We start from the raw sequence: 24,054 nt of genomic DNA, 5'->3' as shown, positions 1-24,054 counted from the left end.
CTTATTACCTGGTCATTCTTGAATAATGCAATTAAAATATTAATTCTTATTGACTCTAGCTAATAGATAATGATTTTGTACTTATTTTAAACTCATTTGATCTCATATACTAATTCATGTCAATGATAGGAACTTCAACATCTAGTATTACATCTGTAATTTAAGATGCTAATATATGTGTGTTTCTCCTTTTTCCTCACTATATTTTAATAACCTAGTGGAAACTGTTCAAACAATTTTATGTTTACAACTCAAGTAAGTTTTAGAGCTCATAGGTATGCTTATGATTGTTTGGGAAAGCAGTTTGATTGGTTTTATCTCATCTTTCAAGCTGGGAATTTTTTTAATTCCATGTAGGTGCTAGGGAAATACAGTATTTGTTTCTTTATTTTTTAGTACAATTATTTTGTTGTTTCTTTTTGCACTCAGGCCTGATTATAAAATACTTCACATCATACTCACAGTCATGATTCTTGTAAACTTGTCACTTATACAAATCGAAGTTTGGAAGTCTCAAATGTTCATTGAATGCTTTCAGATAATAAAATCAAGTATTACTGACGATTGGATAAACTATTCCTATAACTCACCATGTCTGTCTTTAGCCTCACTTAATATAAATGGCATCAGTAATTCAAACAAGAGGTCAAACCTTTTGAGATACCTTCAGTTAGACAATCCACAAATAGTATTCCTGCAGGAAACCCATTTTAAGAATACAGAGAATGATGTTTGGAAACCAAACACTTATATGGTACTAGCTCATGCTTCATTTAAGTCTAAAAGGAGAGGACTGATGATCCTATGGAAGAATAATATTATCTGCCCTCAAATATTATATAAGTATAAAGACCCCAAGGGACTGCTATCTATCACTATCCTAAAATTCAGCCATAGAATTTGGATGCTTCCTAACCTTTATTGGCTATCAGGATTGGATGCTTCAACTGCCAAACAACATTATGATTTTATTGATAGTAAATCAAAAGGGAATCTTATTCTATGGGTGATTTGTAACTGGTTATTAGATAAATCCAATACAACAAGCAATCACCCACTTAGACTAACAGCTATTGCTAAAATACTTAAGAAATGGATACATTCTCATAATCTGTATGACAACATATAACTCTAAAAATAACAAATCACTCTGTTATACACACACTGATCATAGATTTAAAGCTCAAACCAGAATAGATAAAATCCTTATCTCCAATGATGTAAAATAAAAGTTTACATCCTTTATTATTCTTCCTTCTCCTTTATCAGGTCTACTTCACATCATCTAAAACCCATTTGATTGACTTTCACTTCACTGAGACCAAATCACATAATTTTCAAAATACTGAAAACTAATTTGACTGAATCTCATTTCACTGAATTGTAAGCCATAGACATGATGTGGGTTTCCATTCACCTGTGACTTGTTTGTAATAAAAATAATTTCTGCAAGTTACATTGCTGACTGTCAGAATACTGATAGTCATGTAGAAAGTAGTGTTGTAGTGTTTTTAAATGTGGATGTGTCTCTTTACATTTTTAAGGGAAGTATCTAAAGTAATATGGCGGATGTTTTGTGCATTCCCAGCAGTAGTGGCAGTGTGTAGAGTACTGTAAGGCAAGTAAAAGGTATATGACATTTTCCCCACTGTAGTGCAATCCTGGAGGTAGTATATATAGTTAGGAGGGTGTGGAGGACACAGCCCCCCACATTGGGGGTGTGGGGTGCATAGCCCCCTACTTACTTTGGTTTTATATTGTCCAGTTTCTGTTAAGAGGGTAAGTAAGTAGTTTCTAAGTTCTGGAAAGAGGTAGTTATTAGTGTTGTGAGTGTGTTTGTCTATGGTTTAATGTTTGTACTTTTGAAATTTAGTATTGTAAGCTTTCAATCAAATGAGATTCAGTCAAATGAGTTTTCAGTATTTTGAAATTAGGTGATTTGGTCTCAGTGAAATGAAAGTCAGTCAAATGGGTTTTAGGTGATGTGAAGTAGACGCCCTTTATCAGATCATGATTGTCTTATGTTAGCATATACAAATAGACTTCAGAAAACTAAATACTATTACTAAAATTGCAGCCTATATCACCAAACTAAAATGTTTCAAACCATGGTTATTATTAGACTTTAACTTCTTCCTAGAGACAAATAATAACCCTGAAACAAACATTATTATGGTTCGGTATGCTCCAAAAGCATATATTTATGGTAAATTTGTAGTCTGGTATAAGAAAAAAAAAAGGAATGGGAATCAGAACTACAGAAACTACAATCTCAATTAACCTCCTTGAGATCTAAATCATCACAAACACAAATAGCAAAAAAGAAATAGATGCATCAAGCAAGAAATATCTAGATATTTTGGCACACAAAACAAAATTAGCATTAGAAAAAAATTAAATTAAACTCTTATGGTCTTACTCCCAATCACATGCACAATTTGCCATTAAGAGCAAAATTATATTCCAAGGCAAATAATATCTTAAAATTATTACATTACTAATGTCTAACAAGACATTTTCTGAAATTGGAGGTATATTAGAAGCCTTTAGACATTATTTCACCAAACATTATAACTCTAATAGTATAAACAAAAATGTTACAGCCCAAGAATTAATCACTTTAAATTTGAAGGCCATCCCAGAAAATCTTAGTACAACTCTTGAGAAACAAATAACTCTAAATGAAATCAAAACTAAAATAAAAAATGTTAGACCTAACAAGGCTCCTGGCATATATGGCATTATAGCAGAGATTTATAAGCTGTTACCAGATTCAGTTATATCTTTACTTCTTAACACCCTGGTTGAAGTACAAGCTAAAAATTTGATCCCTATCTCTTGGAGATACTCCTTGATTACCCCATTCTTAAATCTGACAAAGATATGCAGCTAAGTAAATCATATAGACCAATTTCCTTATTAAATAATGACTACAAAATCTTTATGTGTATATCTGTAGACAAAATAAAGCTTCCACTTTCACAATTATTTCATAATGACCAAACCAGTTTTATTCATAAAAGGCGCACTCATGATAATATCAAAAGAATATTAACATTAATATAATTCTTAAACAAAGAAAATTAAGTTTTGTTAGTGAGTCTAGACACAGAAAAAGCATTTGACTCGGTAAACTGGGATTTTTTTGTATGAAACACTAAAAGCCTTCTTGTTTCCAATATTTTTCATCTCCATGATAAAGACTATTTACAAAGATAATTATCATACATCATATTAAGCCCCTTTACTTCGAAGTGCATTCCCATAACCAAAGGCACCAAACAAGGTTGCCCTTTATACCCAATATTATTGGGTCTATGTTAAAATTACGAAAGCCCTAGTCACTGAATATGAAAACACTGACACATATTCCGCGAATACATCGAATGCCCTAAACCGTGAAATTCAAAATCTCGAACCGCTATAGTTGTCCCACCCCACTGCCTGCTACATACTACCTACCCAAACAAACTAAATAAACCACATACATACACTAACCAAAACCCTACTTCTAACCCTAAACTAAACTCTACTTCTAACCCTACACTACATCTTGCAAATACCACCATGTATGCACTTACCTTAACTGGCATCCTAACCCTAAGGTCCGTAACTATCGCACACTTACCTTAAGAAGCTATACCCAAACAAACTAAATAATCCACACACATACACTTAACAAAACCCTACTTCTAACCCTACACTAAATCTCACATACACTACCATTTATGCACTTACCTTAACCCGCACCCTAACCCTGTGGTCTGTAACTATTGCACACTTGCCTTATGGAGCTATACCGCAGAAGGGCCAACCATGACAATTCGATGTTTCTGATTTCGCACTTCAGGACGTTCAATGTTTTCGCGGTTCGATGAAGATGTGTCAGCGTTTACATATTCGGGTAAGTACACCCATATTATTTGCCCTTTTCATAGAAATATTAGCGTCATCAGTATGAAATAATCAAGAAATCAAAGGCATCAATATTTATAATCAATATAATTCTAAAATAGCACTTTTTGTGGATATTCTGCTTACCCTACCCAAGTCAAATAAAGAATTATTAGAACTAGACATAAAAATAAATAAGTTTCAAGAAATTTCAGGCTTCCACTTTAATAAGCAAAAATCTAAACATATTATCCTTAATGACAAAGGGAAATCTTAACTAGTCAACCAAAGCATTATTGGAGAACAAGTTAATACACTAAACTACATAGGGATAACCTTATACAAAAACTTGGAAAAAAATAAGAGAAACAAATTATAAAAACATAATATCTCAGCTAAATACATACATAAGCAGCTGGAACAATATGTTTTTTTCATTCTAGGACAGACTGCAATTCTTAAAAATGACTCTTCTCCCAAATATTTTATATATTGTTCTAGTTCTAGTTCTAGACACCCATCCTGGGAATAATTATATTAAACTCATAAATAAAACTTTATTAAATTCCTATGGTACCCGAACAAAAGTAGGATTGTGTACGTGCACCATATTAGATTTTGGTATGGTGGTCGTTTAAGATTCCATGACTTGGAAACCTATCTCAAAGCATCATTACTTTAAAGTACATTAAAATTGGTTTGATCCAAATTACAACTCAAATTGGAAAGATCTCCATATAACTATAGTACGTAATGAAAACTCACTGTCATGTAAAACTCCTTCCAAACATCCCTCCAATAAGTTCTGGTTTCTTCTTAGTCATACTGTTCAATACAATGTGACAAAACCAATGGACCTAAGCTATCTAAATAACATTATTAACAACGTTAGAGAAATAATATACTCAAATTCAAATATCAAATCCTAGTTTGACATAATAATCCCCTTTAAATCACAAAAAAAATTCCCAGATAAGCTTCACATTAACATCTTTAATGAATGGAAAACTAAACAATTTATATGCTGGATAGAATGTATTAAAGATTTGGAAACTCTACAACTTCAGCAAATTATAAAAGACTATAACTTATTACCGCAAAATTGGTTATTACTATAAGTATAATTGCTTATTCTGAAGACTTATACAGAATTATTCATATTTAGATCAACTTCCCTTAATCACAGACATATCTGAAACTTTATTTTAATGACCAATGGTATGACTATTTAGTATCCAAATTCTACAACATTTTGTTAAATTACAGGTCCATTTTAACAACTAAGCAATGGAACACAATGACTAAAGGCCTACCACATAGTCTCTCCCAGACAGGAACATTTTAAATTCTATCTTCAGTAAAACTTGCTTTTTGGGGCCAATATTGGAGTGCATTTACTTGGAAGTTTTTACACAGAACATTTTTAACTCCTTACAAAATTTCTAAATTCAAAAAATCGAATAGCATCATTTGCTGGACATGTCTAACATCATGTAATACAGATCGTTTCCATATTTTCTATGATTGCTCTAAACTAAGGAATTTTTGGAGAGATATTGATTACTTTCTTTCAGTTTTATTTTCGGATAACTTCACATTAACTAAAACATTACTTTTTCTTAATGTTGATGAAACTTTTTCTTTGAATAAATCAAATTTATGCTTATTATGTACAATATTAACAGTTGCCAGGAAATGTATTACAAGGAAATGGACCTTGGTGAATTTCTCTCCTTACTAGAAGAAACCATAGACAAGGAAGTCCGAACTAAAGAACTTAGAATATATTAGAGTTTTGCTAACAAACCATGGACAAAGGTTTCAAACCTAATTGAGACTTTCCAAACTGATTTTTAACCCTGTTCAATAATTATTTGTTTGCTTCATTGAACATTTTTTCTTAAAATATTTGTAATATTGAAACATTTTTCAGGCCTTTGTAAATAATGTAAATAGTTGATTTAGTCTCATTGTTTTTAAAAGTTGTCCATTAATTATGATCAATGTATTAGACAGTGTTTATTCTCTTATTTTATCTTTAATAAAAATATTGAGAAAAAAAAATCACTCTACAAAACTTACTACTTAATGTTCTTTGTGATTAGTTGGAAAAAAGTAGGGTTCTAGTTCTTCAATTATACATTACTTTTGCATTCACCAATCAAAATATTCTGCTGTAATCTTTTCTATTATAGTAATTATTTTTTATTCTTTACATACCTCTAAACTTTCCAAAATTTATCAGAATCTCCAGATTTTAGCATCATAATTTTATTCAGTTCTTTATAACATTTGTAGTTTGCTGGCAAATCTTCGGAGATAAAATCACTTTATAATGACAGATATCCAAGTTTCAGTCTTCATATCCTTCAGAAAATATACACTAATATAAAACCCGATATTCTAATTTTATAAGACGAATATTTGAAACCTGTTCCTGAGTTTGGTCCTTTGTCCCACCATTGTTTTTGGTTTTGTCCAGAATTCATGTGCTCAGAAGTTGTAAGGTATTATTCTTTCTCTTCATCATCATGTCTGTTATGTCCTTGCAGCCAAGCGTGACTATATATTCTGTAATATTATTTATACAAAGCTAGAGGGAAAGTTTATGTTACCATTTACTTGCATAGCAAGCATTTCAGATGCAAGGCTCCAGGGAGAGAACTTCCCTGACTATGTATAACTGTTAGGGGTTCATAAATAAAGTAAATTAACATCTTCCAGGATCAAGATACAAAGGTCATAGTAGAGGGTTAGAAGTTAGTGATAAGTTTGATGAGGCATATGAGAATTTGTATGAATATCCTACATCCCTGGAGGCAAAGGGAAAGCATAGCTCAGTATCTTTAAGGGTGGAGACCTGAAAAGAGAAGATGAACACTCACTGACCTCAGATATAGCAGATGTGAAAATGCCATAATAAACAAGTAGATGACAACACTAAATAATACATTTCCTTTCAGATGGGAAAAATGGATAGTATAATACAAGACATTTCCTTTTACCAGACAGTGTTTAAACAGACTTTTAGAAGAATGGCGATCAGGCTGCAATGATGACATAGTGGGCTGGATTTTAAAACAAAGTTGTAGACAGCGTAACACACTGAAGCACGATGACGTGTTAGCAGCAGACCCATTCCTATAATGGAGCTAAAGTCAGGCACAAGTAATACTTTATTCAGCATAGGATAATTGCAGTTATAGTGTATCTCAGTGCTTCACCAAAACATTTAGGAAACCTCTTGGTGGAAGCCATCTGTACTACAATATAACTTTTAATATTGATTGTGGTTTTCATAGCAATCTTGCAACCCTGTAAATTCCACAAATATTAATTCAAAAAAAAAAAACAAAAAACAATGTGAGTTGGATTTAATGTATTAGAACATGCTGGTGTTCTAAATGCCATAACAGAGGATGATCTGCCAATGTGTCCCAGAAGGCAGTCAGCAAGGTACAGATCCCAGTTACAGGTAAACTAGCTCTCAGACAAGAAAATAATCAATAGATAGAGTTTAGACAGAGAGATGATGCAGGCAGTGTGCAGGATGTATACATGCCACATGTCTGCATGCAGTCTGCAGGGTAACCCAGTACCAGTAGAAACTAAAGTGTGTCTCAGTTTGAGTATACTGGCCTCTAGGACATTTCATTGGCATATGGCTGATGCTACAGAAGTGCCCCAGACAACTGCCAGTCACATTCTAGGACACTTTCTGGCAGTAATGTGTAACAAAGTGAATAAATACATAGGTTCATAGGTGTTTACTGGGCTAATGACCACAAGGGCCTTTTTAGGCCTAGCCATGCATCCCAAATCTCTGACAAGTTCTGGTACCCTTGATAAGTGTAAGCATGGGCCTGAGAGATGAACCATTTACAGGTTACCTGTTTGCATAAGAGACAAAGGTGAAATCAGGGATGAATTTCTAGCTTCCCATCCAATTTTCTAAGTTGCTCTTGAATTGGATTAGGGAGTAATTCTGCTTCACATGGATGGGGAGTCTGTTCTATAGATGGGGTAGTCTCTGGGATATATATCTATCTCTCCAGCAGATCCTATTTATATCACAGGCAAGGTTTAAGTCTTTATAATAGGTAATTCTGATACTATTTGTTTTGTGCTTATGCAGGAGTTCCATCAGAGTGGGTTTTGACAATGCCTGTATTCCAGGCATAGATCTCCCCTCAAAAGCCTGTAGGAGACAGGATACAGGGATAGGGTCTTGAGGCAGTCTTCTTAGGACATATTACTTATGCCCTGTATTCTTTTAAGTGAGGAACCTCTGTGGATGTTCCAGTTGTTGGATATGCCTGGCTAGATACATACCAAAGGGGGCATTGTACTCAATGATAGGTCTGATGAATGTCGAATACAGTGAAACAATTACTTGCTTGGACTTAGATGTCATATCTTTGTGCAGCATGGAATGATTTCCTCACTACGGTAGACACATGATGATCAAAGGCTAGATTATTATATATGTGTGTCCCTAAGTCCCTGACTACTGGGTCACCTCTAAGGGGTGTGTTGTCAATATGATAGTTACTAGGGATGGATAACTTCCCAAAGGATACTATTATGCATTTCTTGGCATTTAGTTTTAGTCCATGAGTCTGACACCAGTTGTTTGTCTGTGTCATCCACTGCCCAGAAACAGCCAGAGATAACTGAACTGCCATGGAACAGTTCTATATCATTGCCAATTTCCTCCATGTCCTTGATGCAACTGACTCCGCCCAACTCCCAATAAAATCCCCACTGGTACCTGATGCTGATTGGTACATTAATAAAAGGGATGACCATTTTTCAAGTGTTGGGTCATGTGATGTACAGATGGTCTCATTACTAATATAATGGCAGCACATCCTGGTAGCATGCATGATGCAGCAATTTGGAGGGAAAACAATTTGAGGGCTGCCTTTCAACACAGTGAAATACCTAAGGGGCTACTATTTGGTAAGTATAAGACTACTGTTATGATATCAGAAGAATTCATATTTTCCCATATTAAGCAGGTGGATTAAATATGAATGCATGCCTCCTAATAACAATTGACTATGGTTATCCATTGGAGCTTTGCCTAATGACAGCATACAAATTCTCAGAAGCTCCTGCTGAGGTTGCATACAACAGAGTGCAAGCTGTGACAAGGGAAACCATTGAGCTTGTGTTTGCATGCTCAAAGCAAGATTCAGACATCTGGACATATTTGAGGGAGCACTCCAATATACACCTGAAAAGGCATTGATGATGGGCACCTTGTATGCCAGGCTGTACAGCATGATAACAGCAAAACAAAGTGACTTGCCATCAGCAAGTGTGGGTGACCTATCCCAAGAAACTCAGTTGTCTGATGTGGAACTACCAGAAGCACCACAAAGTGATGAGGAGGACACAAGATTGAAAAGAAATAGGAGTGGGTGACAGAGGCTGTGACCATAAACATTCCCTCAGGCAACACTGCATTGTCTGATTCACAATTCTGGGTCATGACAAGCAACATGCACAGAAGTACACAGAAAAAGCAGTGATGCAGTACCCAATCAGTAGCATGGACAAGTGCACACAGGTCACTTCCACATTGTTGCTGGGAATGTCCATACACCTCTACTGGTCAGTCTACACCCTGTGGCACTCATCCATGCACATCAGCTACATTCCCACATGTAGTCCAAGGGACATCATGACCTTTGTGAGGAGAAGTCACCAACACTTCTAGACTCATTTGGTGCATTATCTGATAGCGCTGCATCATTAGAATGCATGGCCATACAATCCCCATGATCAAAGGCTGGCCTATGAAACACATGACTGTCCCTCACTGGGATGGACAATGAACCCAGTGCAGTGCTCCTTTTGCCACTGACCATATCATTGTGCTGAGGCACATCACATCCTTCCTCAGGATTAGTGGATAGGCTACTGGAAGATTTTATTTATTTTATTTATTTTGCATTTGTTTACCGGATTGGTCCAACAGTGCCCATTTTCACCGGAGGCCTGGGGAGAAAAGCTCCAGCTTAAGCTTACATACAAAGTCATCACATCAAGTAATAGAAATTATAGAAAAAAAATGAATGTTAACACATTTACAGGATAAAAATTTAAAAACAAAAATATATACATAGTATCAAATAGAGCAAGACTTTAAACACTTGAATATAGACAAATACATGGTTGAACTTATATATATGTGTAGGAACATAACATTAGTTAGGAAATTAAGAAGGGAGAATCACTTAGGCAACGTAGTGCATAGTTAGTAATACTTCTGTGGTGAGAGTTGCAGCTAGGAATGTAACTAATTATAGAAATGTAGTGTTGTTAGAAGGGTTATGTTAACAGAGTTAGTATGTACAGCCAAACTGTATAAGTAGTGCTAAGTTAATAATTAACCTGTAGTGCTACATGTTTAAAGCCAAGATTCAGATAAGTGTCTTTTAAGAGATATTTTGAAATGATTAAGATTACTCATGGATCTACTCATGGATCTAATACTATGTGGATGGGTATTCCAATTTTTGGCAACAAAGTTAGAGTAAAGAGAGTTGCCTGCTGTATTGGATACTTTGGTTACTTGGAGTAAGTCTTTATTAGATGATCGAAGATTACAAATGTTAGAATAGGGTTGTAGAAGATTTTTTAGAGAAGGACTGTTGTCAGGATTGTGCATTATTTTGTGAGCCATTGTTAATTGGTTATAGTTCATAACATGAGATAGTTCCAACCAAGAAAGATTTTTGAGGCATTGACAGTGATGGGTTGAATGTGTGGAATCTGTTGCAAATTTGGCAATCTTATTGTAACTTAGTTCTGACTTTTTGAGGTCAGTAGGTATGCAGGATGCATATAAGAGTGGAGAGAGGATGGGTTCTAGCTATGGCTATTCTTGCAGCGTCTGTTAAGAACGTTTTGCTTCTATATGTTGTTCCCATTTTCTTGTGAACATTTTTGATTCTGTTAGAAATGCGTATGTCAAATTTTAGCCTGTCAATTAGGATGCCTAATAGTTTTCTTTGGGAATCTGGCAAAATCCTAGTATTATTACCTGCAGTGATATAAAAGTTAGCTGGGAGGTTAGTAGGTTGAGTTGGATGAAAGATCATAAGTTTAGTTTTATTAGGGTTGAGAATGAGTTGTGAGTTTGCTAGCCATGTTTCAATATTAGAGAAGGCTTTTTGTGTGACTGTAAGAATTTGCATTATTGTGGATGTTGCACATATGAGGTTTGAATCATCAGCGTATTGTATGATAGATGCTTGACAGGAGGCAATATTAATATCATTTATGAATATGCTGAAGAGGAGGGGGCCCTATCATTGAACCCTGAGGGACTCCAAGTGTAACAGGAAGGAGTGGGGATACATCTTGCTTCCATTTCACAGCTTGCTGGCGGCGAGATAGATAACTCTGAAACCAGTTAACAACATCAGGGTTGATATTAAGATTATTCAGAGTGGACAGTAACTTAGGATGGGAAACTGTATTGAATGCTTTAGACGTGTCTAAAAAGACTGAAGACACTATTTTGCCATCTTCTCTGAATTTATTTATAGTATTAGTGAAAGTTAGAAAAGCTGTAGTAGTGCTATGATATGACCAGAATCTATGCTGTGACGATGAGAGGAGATTATCATTTGGAAAGTGTTTAAGAAGTTGAAAGTGGACATATCTTTCCAGAATTTTAGAAAGTGGAGAAGGTGTAGCAATGGGCTAGTTTGTTAGTTCTGTTGAACTGCCTCCTTTGTGTAATGGTGTAATATATGAATTTTCCAAATAGCTGGGACATGCTGTTCTGTTATACAGCAGTTTATAAGTATTGACAAAGGGAAGGCAATAACATCTGCTGTTAATTTTTGATATTCTGCTGGCAGGTTATCTGCTGCCAGTGAAGTGGGTTTTAACTTATTTAATAGCTTTGCAATAGTTTGTTTTGGGACTGTCTAAAATGAGAATGTGTCTACAAAATTGCTTGGATTGTTGGGTGTTGACATTGTGGGAGACCTGCTATTCTTAGTCAGTGCTAAAACACTTTCAGTGAAAAATATGTTTTGTTCAGCAATATTTTTTGTGTTATCAGGTAAGTTTTGTGGGGGGGTTGTGGTTTGGCCAGGATGAAGTATGTTATTGATTGTGTTCCAGAATTTTTGTGGATTTATTCTGTATTTGTATTGTAAATTAGAATAGTAGCGTTTGTCTAGTTTATTTTGATATCTGGCACTGTTTCTAAGTTTCTTGTGAATTAAATGGTTTTGGAGGGATTTATTTTTAGCCCAAGTTTGCCATGCTTTGTCCCTTTGTTTTAGGAGGGTACGAGTCTCATGGGTTAACCATAGTGTGCAGTTGGCTTTGACATGAACTGTTCTTGGAGATACAAGTCTGTTTAGAAAAGTAAGGAAGGTGTCGTTGCAGTGTTGCACAGCAGCATCTAAGGGCAGTTGCTTAAGAGGAGTCCAGCCTATTTTTCAAGAATATTAAGTAGAATCTGTAAGTTAAAATTTTTCTTATTAAGGTTCCAAAGTGGTCACTTAAGTGATCTGGGAGGCACCCTGCTATTTGGTAATACTGGGGTTTATTAGTTAAGAACCAGTCCAAAATAGATTGTTTATCTGTTTTCTTGTTAATTCTAATTGGGTGAGAACTCATTTGAGTGAAACCATGGAGGTTTAGGTAGTTATGAGGATTGTCAGAGTTACATGTCATCCAGTCTGTGTTAAGGTCTTCTGTGATATGGCTTTTGTGACATTTTGGAGAATGATTTTGACTGTAATGGAATTGTTTCCTCGAGGGATGTAGATGGCTATTATATATATATATATATATATATATATATATATATATATATATATATATATATATATATATATATATATATATATATATATATATATATATACATATATTGTAATCTGGTTATAAGTAGCTCTGCATTATTAATGTTAGTAATACTTATGTTTACAGGTTGTATGCTGAGCGTGTTTTTAAAGTGAATTGCTACATCACCTCCCTTTCTTTCTATTCTATCAGCTCTTAGAATATTGTAACCAGGTGGGGTTATTTCTATGTCTGGTATATGTGGTTTCAACCAGGTTTCAGTAAGGATGGTAATGTCTGGGTTGTAAAGGGAGAGAGTCGCATGGAGTTTGTGTATTTTATTGAGCATACTTCTAAGATTTAGGTTTAGTAGTAGTATTTCAGCGGTCTTTATTATCTTGTCGAAATGGCATAACAAACAAATAAACAGCGAACTGGAAATACAGCGAAAGCTCAGGTCAGCAATTTTTTTTCCTAGGGGAAAAAAATTGCTTATCCATCGCCGTGACATTGCCCTTTACCCCACTGCAGTGTGATCTCGGAGTTGGTATATTTAGTTAAGGGGAGTGTGGGCAATGTGGGTGGTGAAGCTCTCATTTTGAAATGTTTTAACTGGTGGGTTGTGTCTTGTTGGTCTACTGATTTTTTGCCCTAGGAAAAAAGTCGGTGACCTGGGCTTTCATTGTTTTTGCAGTTTGCTGTTTATTTGTCATCAAAACGTCATTCGTTGTTATGCCATTTTGACAAGATAATATAGACCCATATTTCAGAAATTTTATAGGATCATAGGAGCATAGGAGGTTACTAGGCTAATGGCTCTGGGGCCCTTACAAGCCTAGCCAAGAGTTTATCCCCAGAAAAGAAACCACAATCAGCACCTGTTGGCCCTGTCAGTGAAGGACACAGGTGGAACCCCTGGGACAAATTTGTGGTTGCCCATCCACTCATTAAGATTGCGCTTGAAGACGGTCAGCAAGGTACTTGATGTGTATGGGGAGTCTATTCCAGAGACGGGGCATCCTCTGGGAGACAAACCTGTATCTCCATCAGGTTTTGTTAATGTCACATATTAGATTTAAGCCTTTTGATCGGGTACTACACAAGGAGTTAGACTTATGGATATGGAGCATCTCTAGTAGAGCAGGGTCTGAGATTCCCTTGTAGGTGAGACACAGGTCACCTCTGAGCAATCTGTATGATACAGAGTACAGCGATAGTGATTTGAGCCTTTTCACATAGGACAGATGTTGGTGGTCATGGATTCTCTTTGTGAGGTATTTCTGTGGCCTTTCCAGTTGGTGCAGGTGTTTGGAGAGGTACATACCAAACGGGGTGTTATACTCAATTATTGGTCTAATGAGGGAGGAGTACAGAGAGATAATAACCTCCTTTTTTCTGGATGCAATCCCTTTACTTATGAGATGAACCAAGTAAAAGGCTTTTATGACCACTGCCGCTACATGATGGCCAAATGTGCGATTGTTGTCAACTTGTGTACCTAGGTCTCTCACCACAGGTTGTGTGCTTAGGGGGGTTGCCACTAATGTGGTAATCAGTAGGGGTTGTGTTTTTGCTGAATGGTATGATAATACATTTTTTTGCATTTAACTTAAGGCTATGACTTTGGCACCATTCATACGTTGCTGTGAGGCCCTCTTGAAGTATGTTAACATCATTTGAGGAGTCAATGACAGCACCCAACTTACAGTCATCCACAAATTTGGTCAGCCACAGGCCTTTTGTCTTTACCTGGACCTCTGAGAAGTCAATGCCAAACAATAGGGGTCTCAGGACAGATCCTTGGGGGGACACCACTAGTGACAGGTCGGCTATCTGAGGTAGTGACACCTATTTTGCCCTTGTGGGTCCTATCAGTTAGCCAGTTGGACACCTACCTGATGAGATAGGGATTTACACCAAGTTCTGTTAGCTTTTTGATTATGCCCGAGTAGGGGATTGTGTCAAAAGCTTTGGCCAAGTCAAGGTAAGCTGTGTGTACTGACTTTCCCTCATCCAGTGCCTTGGTGACAGTCTCAAAAAAGTTAACCAGTTTCAACGGGCAAGATCTGCCGTTGATAAATTCGAACTGGGTGGGGTCAAGTGCTTGGAGATTGCCTATGTCCTTTTTTATGAGGTCCATAATAATACGCTCCATGGCCTTACATATCAGACTTGTCAAGCTAATGGGGCAATAGTTACCAGGGTCAGTAGTGACACCACCTTTGTGCAATGGGATGACAATGGCAGTTCTCCACTCTGCTGGAATGAAGCCTGTACTTAGGCTATGGTTAAATAGGGTGCTCAATGGCGAGACTAGTTCTTGATGGAGATGTTGCAGAATACAGCCTGGGATACTATCAGATCCCATGGAAGCTGTGTTCTTTGCCTTGGATAGGGCCTTTAACACTTGATCTATGGAGATATGAGATGCAGGGCAAGTATCGGGGATGTCAAATGGGCTTTTAGGGGGGGACGGGGGGGTGAAGTTGGGCTGAATCTATCTGCTAGCAGGTTGGCTACGTCAACAGGATCAGTGTAAGTGGCACCATTAAGAACTAATTTGGAACAAACCTGGGCTTTGCCATGTAGGTTTCTGACATAACCGAAAAAGGCTTTGTGGTTAGCCTTTGTTTCAGAGGCTAGTTTCGATTCATAATTGGCTTTGGAGGTTTTCACTAGTGACCTAATTTGCTTATTGAGGCTAAGGTGGGAGTTTTTCCAATTGTGGATATGTGCCTTTCTACCCTTGGACAACAGTTTCTTCCTTTTGTTGTAAAGCTTGTTGATAGAGGATGTCCACCACATAGGTTTGTGTTTCCTTGAGGAGCATGTTTTAGTTCTGTTGGGTATGGCTGAGTCCATGCAGTTGTACAGGTGCTTGTATACTGCACTGGCATACTGTTCGGCATATTTGTCTGCATCCTCTGAGGGGGGTGGTGGTGTAAAGCTACTGATATCCTCCCTTGGAATGTTGTAGTCAGTTTTTGAGAAGTTTTTTATCCTGGTTACGGCTGGGGGGAGGAGTTTGGATGGGATAGACACTTCGAATGAGACAGACCGATGGTCTGATCTCACCAGCAAAGAACTTATTATGGGGTTGGTGCAGCAGTCACCCATGTTGGTGAGAACCAAGTCTAGAATGTTATCTCCCCTTGTGGGGGATGAGACAAGCTGGTCTAGTGCATTAGAATTGATAAAATGCAGGAATTGTTGGGTTAGTGCATTAAAGCAGGAATAGTTTACCCAGTTTATGGTGGAGTAGTAGATGTCACAAAGGATCAGGGTGTTAGGGGGGGTACCTTGATGAACTCAAGTAGGTCCAGGTAGGAGGGGTGGGTGTCCTGAGTCATGGAGGGGGGTGTCTGTAGCTGGCTATAACTTGGATGGGTGTCTTTACAATTGTGAATTGCACCTGGAAAAGTTGTAGTGCATCATGCTGACAAGTCAGTCTGGAGGTGTGCTTGTGTTTAATGAAAATAAAAACTCCACCACCCTTAGTCTTCCTAATCTCATTTTAGGGTCGGAATGTGTTGAATGAGGTATAGCCTGGTAAGGCACCGGTGCTCTCAGCAGCCTTGAACCAAGTTTGCTTGACTGCACAGATGTCAGCATCTTTTAGTGTTAGGACAGCCTCCAGTGAGTGCATTTTCAGGTTAAGGATCCTAGCATTAAGCAGCATGACCTTCAATTTGCTTTTTGACACATCTTTTATGTTGGAAGATTTGTGTTTGAGATATTGCCTAAAAAAGACACAATGGGGGAGGCAATAGCCTTGGCCAGAATTCTGAATGCCAGGGGTGACAAGTGGTGGCCATCTCTGGCAAAGCATCAAGGTCTGTCAACCATGTTATCCCAGGCAGACAGATACTAGATCCCCTTGGAATGACAACAAAACCTAAGGCAATTGTTGAAGCAAATCATTTTTTGTTGGTATTGTGGTATCATTCTTGGTGAAGGTAAGATGCTACTTAGGGCTAGGGTCATACCTGCTTGGAACACATACTCTGAGAGTTCAATCATGTCTCTCTTCATATAGTCCAGGGAGGTATGTCTCAAGTCATTCAAACCAACACAGACAATGACAGAGTCATACTTGTACCTGTTGTGGAGAGACTTAAGTGTGTGCATGATGTGGCAGATACTGGTACCTGACAGACAACTGACCATGACCTTCTCCTTGTCGAGCCTGGTGAGGGGGGCATCAGTGGGTCTCACAATTGAGTCACCAATGACTAGTATATTTGGTTTAATATTGTGCTTTATGGGCTGTATGAGTTTATTGTTATGCCTTATGGGCTGTGTTTGTGAGACACTGGTATGTTGTCTGCTGTCTGTGATGTGTTTGGTGTTGTGTGTGGAATGTCTGTGAGTGTGTTTTGGAGGTCTCTGCTGTTTAGGTAAGTTTTTATTGATAAGGGTTTGTCCACAGCAGTGTAGACCACAAAAACCTTGTTAAATGGAAAATAACTGGCCTGAAGCCCAAGTGCAAAAACCAAAACTTAGAGGGTTAGAATAACAGGCAAATTTAATCAGGCTACCAACAAGCAGTAATAAATACAGCAGAATGAAACCACTTCAATACTTAACAGTAAGGAGGGAGAACACAATAAATAAATGAATAAAATTAATTTTTTTGTGAATAGGAAAGGGACATAAGATACTTCAAGATTAAGAAACTAAGAAACTAAGGTGGTTGACCTTCCTAAATGCTCTCTCTGGTGAGATGGGACTAGGAGGAGTGTCCAAAATCAAAGAAGAAAGGGGGTAGTCCTACCCAAATGATCACCCTGGACTCAGTACAGTAAGCAAATAAGATGAACTGCGAGCAGTGTCCAAAATTAAATTTACAGCAGGGGCAGGGGATTCCAAAGTCACCAAATTTAAGAACACACCAATACTTGGGTGGGTGGGAAAACCGCAGACACCAAGAAAAGCACTCTCAATCAAATTAATAAATGCAGCAGTTTTGCTAACTAAAACAAAATGCAGACACAAAGAAAAGCAATCTCAAGCAAATTAATAAATGCAGCAGTTTTGTTAACTAAAACAAAATGCAGACACCAAGAAAAGCAATCTCAAGCAAATAAAAAAAAATGCAGCAGTTTTGTTAACTAAAATAAAATGCAGACATCAAGAAAAGCAATCTCAAGCAAATTAATAAATCCAGCGGTTTTGCTAGCTAAAACAAAATGCAGATACCAAGAAAAGCAATCTCAAGCAAATTAATAAATGCAGTAGTTTTGTTAACTAAAACAAAATGCAGACACAAAGAAAAGCAATCTCAAGCAAATTAATAAATGCAGCAGTTTTGTTAACTAAAACAAAATGCAGACACAAAGAAAAGCAATCTCAAGCAAATTAATAAATGCAGCAGTTTAGTTAACTAAAACAAAATGCAGACACCAAGAAAAGCAATCTCAAGCAAATTAATAAATCCAGCGGTTTTGCTAGCTAAAACAAAATGCAGATACCAAGAAAAGCAATCTCAAGCAAATTAATAAATGCAGTAGTTTTTTTTAACTAAAATAAAATGCAGACACCAAGAAAAGCAATTTCAAGCAAATTAATTTTAACTAAAACAAAATGCAGACACCAAGAAACACAATTTAAAGCAAATTAATAAATGCAGTACAGTTTTCTTGACTATCACTGATAACAGATTAAGTGCCAAAAAATATACTTCTAAGCTTTCTGTATCCAGATGTCTATTGGATCAGTCACAGCTACGCCACAAAGAGCAGATAAGATGCTGATACTGTCTCACAGAATTGTAACTCCTTATACAGTAGTATAAAAGAAAAACATAAGAACCTCAGGGAATCAGATAACACAAAAAGCTGTACTCACACCTTGGATAGGCTGGCTTCAAAAGAAAGTAGACAACCCCCATTATGAAACTAGCTGAACAGGATCTAGACAGTGACCAGAAATATCAAGGAAATAAATAACAACACTACAGTTTTGTTAACTATCAGTAAGACAGAAAACAAAATGCTGACACCAAAAAAGCAATCTTAAACAAATTAATAAATGCAGCAGTTCTGTTAGCTGAAACAAAATGCAGACACCAAGAAAATCAATCTCAAGCAAATTAATAAATGCAGCAATTTTGTTAACTAAAACAAAACGCAGACACCAAGAAAAGCAATCTCAAGCAAATTAATAAGTGCAGCAGTTTTTTTAACTAAAACAAAATGCAGACACCAAGAAAATCAATCTTATCTGATGCTGTTGCTTGCTTTATATACTGATTGTCTTGTTGGAAATGGTTAGTGGTGAGGTTAGCTGTAATTGTGAGGATAAAGTTAATACAAGACTATGTACAAACATGATAGTATTTGTGTTTGATAAATTATTTGAAAAATGATCAGTATTGAGGGAAGATACATTTTTGTTTGTTAAGATATTGGTATAGTACAATATCATGTATTCAAGGTTAGGAGTTGTGTATGAAATGTTTGGGGTATTTACTGGGTATGTTTCTATTGGGTAGTCAGTTTTATGTGTGTGTGCGAATGTATTGTAGATAGCTAGTAATTTGTAATGGGAGGGGTTAGTTCTAATTACTATGGCAGATCGGGCGATTTGAAGTAAGTTGGGTGTGGTTTGGTTAAGTTTAAATTATGGGTATCGGGGTGGGTGGGATATAGGGGCAGGGAGTGGAGCAGAGTGAGGCCAAGTGTAGCAAGGGCGAATGGAGCGGGATGAGCCAAGATCTAAGCAAAGGCAAGTTTGTGTGTAAGAAAAACAATCAGAATTGACCAAGAAGTGCTGTGAAGCTGTAAGTGATTTCTTAACCATTTATCAGGTGGAAAACAGCATAACCTTGTATCTGTAGGCTACTGTGCTCTAAATTAAATTAACAAACACACGCAGTATTTGATCAGTTATAGATACTATTTGTTAACAGAATAATATTAGCTCAAACAAGTAAACACATACACAAAGGTAACTTTAGCTGTTTATGTTTGCAGACAGTTCAGAAACTGATTGCACTTTTCATATAGCAATGTATCCACCGGTCGGGTTAAACATAAAGGTGTTATTGTAGCTGATTACTTAGTGTGTAGGCAGTAGACGTGTTGAAAAATGCATACAAATAATACATGTGGTATACTGGTACATAAGTGAAAGAAAATGTAATAAGACTGTCATACATGAAGAAATATCTAAATGCAGTTAATAATATTGTAGATCCTGACTTACTGGGTCTACATCACTGTGCATGTAGGACAGGTCCTATAGTGCTGACAACAAACAGTTCAGTCACTTAGCAGACAATTATGAATTTGAGTATAACAACAAAGATACAGGAATACATACCTGACATCTCATCCTCAAACCCCACCACCATACCTCTCAACCTCTTAGACCAAGAAATTTGGAGAAAGCTATAACTAAAGGGGGGACAAAGGCCTAAAAATAGGGACAATTGTTAAATATTACTCTTACAAACTTAGAAAGTAGAGGGAATAACAGGTTTTGCATTAGCATGAATTTTCTGAAGCATATGAAATCTGAAAGTCAGATATCTGTCTTCATTTTCTGATTAAATCTTCAATGATTTGCCAAAGATTTGCTAAAAAAGACAATTTTATGAAAAATGGACCAAAATATGAAGAAAAAAATCTGGATGTTCTACGAAAATATGTAGAGTTGAGAGGTATGCCCCACCACCAATGTTGAGGATGGAAATGTCAATGTGATATAAAAAAGACATGAAAACAGTACCTCGTTATTATTAAAATACATGCTGTCGGGTACCTCATTATTATTAAAATACATGCTGCCAGGTACCTCATTATTATTAAAATACATGCTGTCGGGTACCTCATTATTATTAAAATACATGCTGTCGGGTACCTCATTATTATTAAAATACATGCTGTCGGGTACCTCATTATTATTAAAATACATGCTGTCAGGTACCTCTTTATTATTAAAATACATGCTGTCGGGTACCTCGTTAGTATTAAAATACATGTTGCCAGGTACCTCGTTATTATTAAAATACATGCTGTTGGGTACCTCATTAGTATTAAAATACATGCTGTCGGGTACCTCGTTAGTATTAAAATACATGCTGCCAGGTACCTCGTTATTATTAAAATACATGCTGTTGGGTACCTCATTAGTATTAAAATACATGCTGCCAGGTACCTCGTTATTATTAAAATACATGCTGTTGGGTACCTCATTAGTATTAAAATACATGCTGCCAGGTACCTCGTTATTATTAAAATACATGCTGTTGGGTACCTCATTATTATTAAAATACATGCTGTTGGGTACCTCATTAGTATTAAAATACATGCTGCCAGGTACCTCGTTATTATTAAAATACATGCTGTTGGGTACCTGATTATTATTAAAATGCACGCTGTCGGGTACCTCATTATTATTAAAATACATGCTGTCGGGTACTCGTTATTATTAAAATACATGCTGTCGGGTACCTCGTTATTATTAAAATGCATGCTGTCGGGTACCTCATTATTATTAAAATACATGCTGTCGGGTACTCGTTATTATTAAAATACATGCTGTCGGGTACCTCATTATTATTAAAATACATGCTGTTGGGTACTCGTTATTATTAAAATACATGCTGTCGGGTACCTCATTATTATTAAAATACATGCTGTTGGGTACCTCATTATTATTAAAATACATGCTGCCAGGTACCTCGTTATTATTAAAATACATGCTGTCGGGTACTCGTTATTATTAAAATACATGCTGTTGGGTACCTCATTAGTATTAAAATACATGCTGCCAGGTACCTTGTTATTATTAAAATACATGCTGTTGGGTACCTCATTATTATTAAAATACATGCTGTCGGGTACCTCATTATTATTAAAATACATGCTGCCAGGTACCTCGTTATTATTAAAATACATGCTGTCGGGTACTCATTATTAAAATGCATGCTGTCGGGTACATCATCATTATTAAAATACATGCTGTCAGGTACCTGATTATTATTTAAATGCATGCTGCCGGGTACATTTTGAAAAGATGTTTGAAGCAATGTATATGATACAGACACAATACTGGGTGGTCACTTTGCCTGCACAGAACTCACATGACATACAAAATGTAGGACTAACAACTTACTCATAATGGTCACATATGTGCGCAACACCTTGCAAATTTATAAAAGGTATAGATGGTCTTACGTGTCTGTGCTTAAGGTTTGTGCAAGGAGAAGGTAGTATAAAACAGACACCATAATATAAGAAACAAACCAATACGTATGCTAAAACATCACTGCGAAAAAAGACAGATGCTGCTAAGGATAAAAAAAAGAATAACCTTCTGCATAAATACAAGATCTGGTCCTCACTAACATGGGAAAGTGTTGCACAACCCCTATTGTAATGTCTTCCCTGGTAAGATCAGACCATAGAATGGTCTCCTTTGAAGTAAAAAAAAAACAGGGGCCCCAGCTAAACCTGGAATATTTAGGAACTGCTCAAAGGCTAACCTCTTGCTATTAAGTGATGACCTGGCAAAATTTCAAGCCCCCATTAAACCCTAAGAACACTGCTGCCTGTGCAGAACTGCTCACAGAAACTCTGTACAGCATGTTAATAGCTGCATAGAGGAAGATGTACCCACCAGGAAGAAGTACAGGACTAACTCAAACAAAAGCCTCCCCGGTGGAATCACAAAATCAATCTTCTGTATAACAGAATGAAGAAAATCATGGTAAAAATTAGGAGGTGCAGCACCCACCAGAATGCAAGCACTTTCATCAAATTAAACAAACAACTCAGATGACAAAGTCTACCAAAGGCAAATTTGAGGTAAATTTGGCCTTCCAGGCCAAAGACAACCAGAAGACATTCTTTTAGCTATGTCCACATCCAAAAAGCCAATACACAATTATACGCAGAGCTCATTGTAAATGGAGCCACCTATACTAAGCCAGAAGATATAGCAAGCCTACTGGCCAATAAATTCAGTTCCAACTTCTCCCCCAATGTTTCCTCAGGAAATGCCATCAAATATAACTCCCCCTGCTATCACTAGGGAACAGGTCCTTAATGCTCTCTCTAAAGCCAAGAACATTGCATCAATGAGCCCAGACAATATCCCAGGATGCCTTATAAATAGCATGAAACATGACCTACCAGGGCCTCTGGAATTGCTATTTAACAGTAGCCTCCACACAGGCTTCATGCCTCATGAATAGAGAACAGCAACTGTCATCCCTCTGCACAAAGGTCGGCCATCTACAGCCTGGAAACTACAGACCCACAAGTCTCACTAATCTTATATGTAAAGCCATGGAAAGAATTATCATGGAAATGATCAATAGTGATATAGTAAACCTCCAGACACTGGACCACACCCTGTTTGGTTTCATCAAGAGCAGATCATGCTTATTTAACCTGGCGGACTTCTTTGAGAAGGTAAGCAAAGCCATGTATAAGGGCAAAATGGTTCACATTGCCTAACTTGACCTGTCCAAAGCATTTGACACAATACCCCATTCGGGCATTGTTAATAAACTCAAGAGCTTAGGTACAAACTCATATGTCATCCAGTGGATAGCCAAATGACTCACAGACAGGACCCAAAAAGTGAAGATTGGAGAGTCCACCTCTACAAAGAGACAGTCTCAAGTGGAGTCCCTCAGGGATCAGTCCTTGAACCTCTTATTTTTGGCATTTACTTCTCTGAAGGCAAGGCCAATGAAAATGGTCTCTGGCTGAATAAATTTGCAGATGGTTGGAAATTAGGAGCTGTCATTGACTCCTCCATTGACACAAATGTTTTTCAGAAGGGGCTGACACAGACAAACAACTAATGTCAGAGCCATTGACTAAAACTAAATGCCAAAAAATGTATAATAGTATCCTTTGGGAATGCATCCACCCTGATAACTATCATATTGACAACACACCCCTTAAAGTTCACCCAGTAGACAGGGACTTAGGGACAGAAATGTATAGTAATCTAGCCTTGGGCCATCATGTGTCTCCAGTAGTAAGGAAATCATTCTATGTTGCACAACTTATAAACAAAGGTATGCCATCTTAGTCCAAGGAAGTCATTGTTCCACTTTATTCAGCATTCATCAGGCCTATCATTGAGTACAATGCCCCCTTTCTTATGTAACTAACCAGGCATATCCAACAACTGGAACATCCACAGACTTTCAGGTTGTAAGTAAACCTATGCAGACTGCCTCAAGGCCATATCCCTGCATTCTGTTTCCTACAGACTTTTGAGCAGAGATCTATGCCTGGTATACAGAGCATTGTCAGACCCTACTCTGACGCATCTCCTGCATATCCACAAAACAAATGGCACCAGAATTAGCCATTC

This window comes from Protopterus annectens, chromosome 6.part0 (genome assembly GCF_019279795.1).
Source record: "Protopterus annectens isolate FY-2018-M chromosome 6.part0, PAN1.0, whole genome shotgun sequence".
In the NCBI taxonomy this organism is placed as follows: domain Eukaryota; kingdom Metazoa; phylum Chordata; order Ceratodontiformes; family Protopteridae; genus Protopterus; species Protopterus annectens.
Note: the sequence above shows the minus strand (reverse complement) of the source record.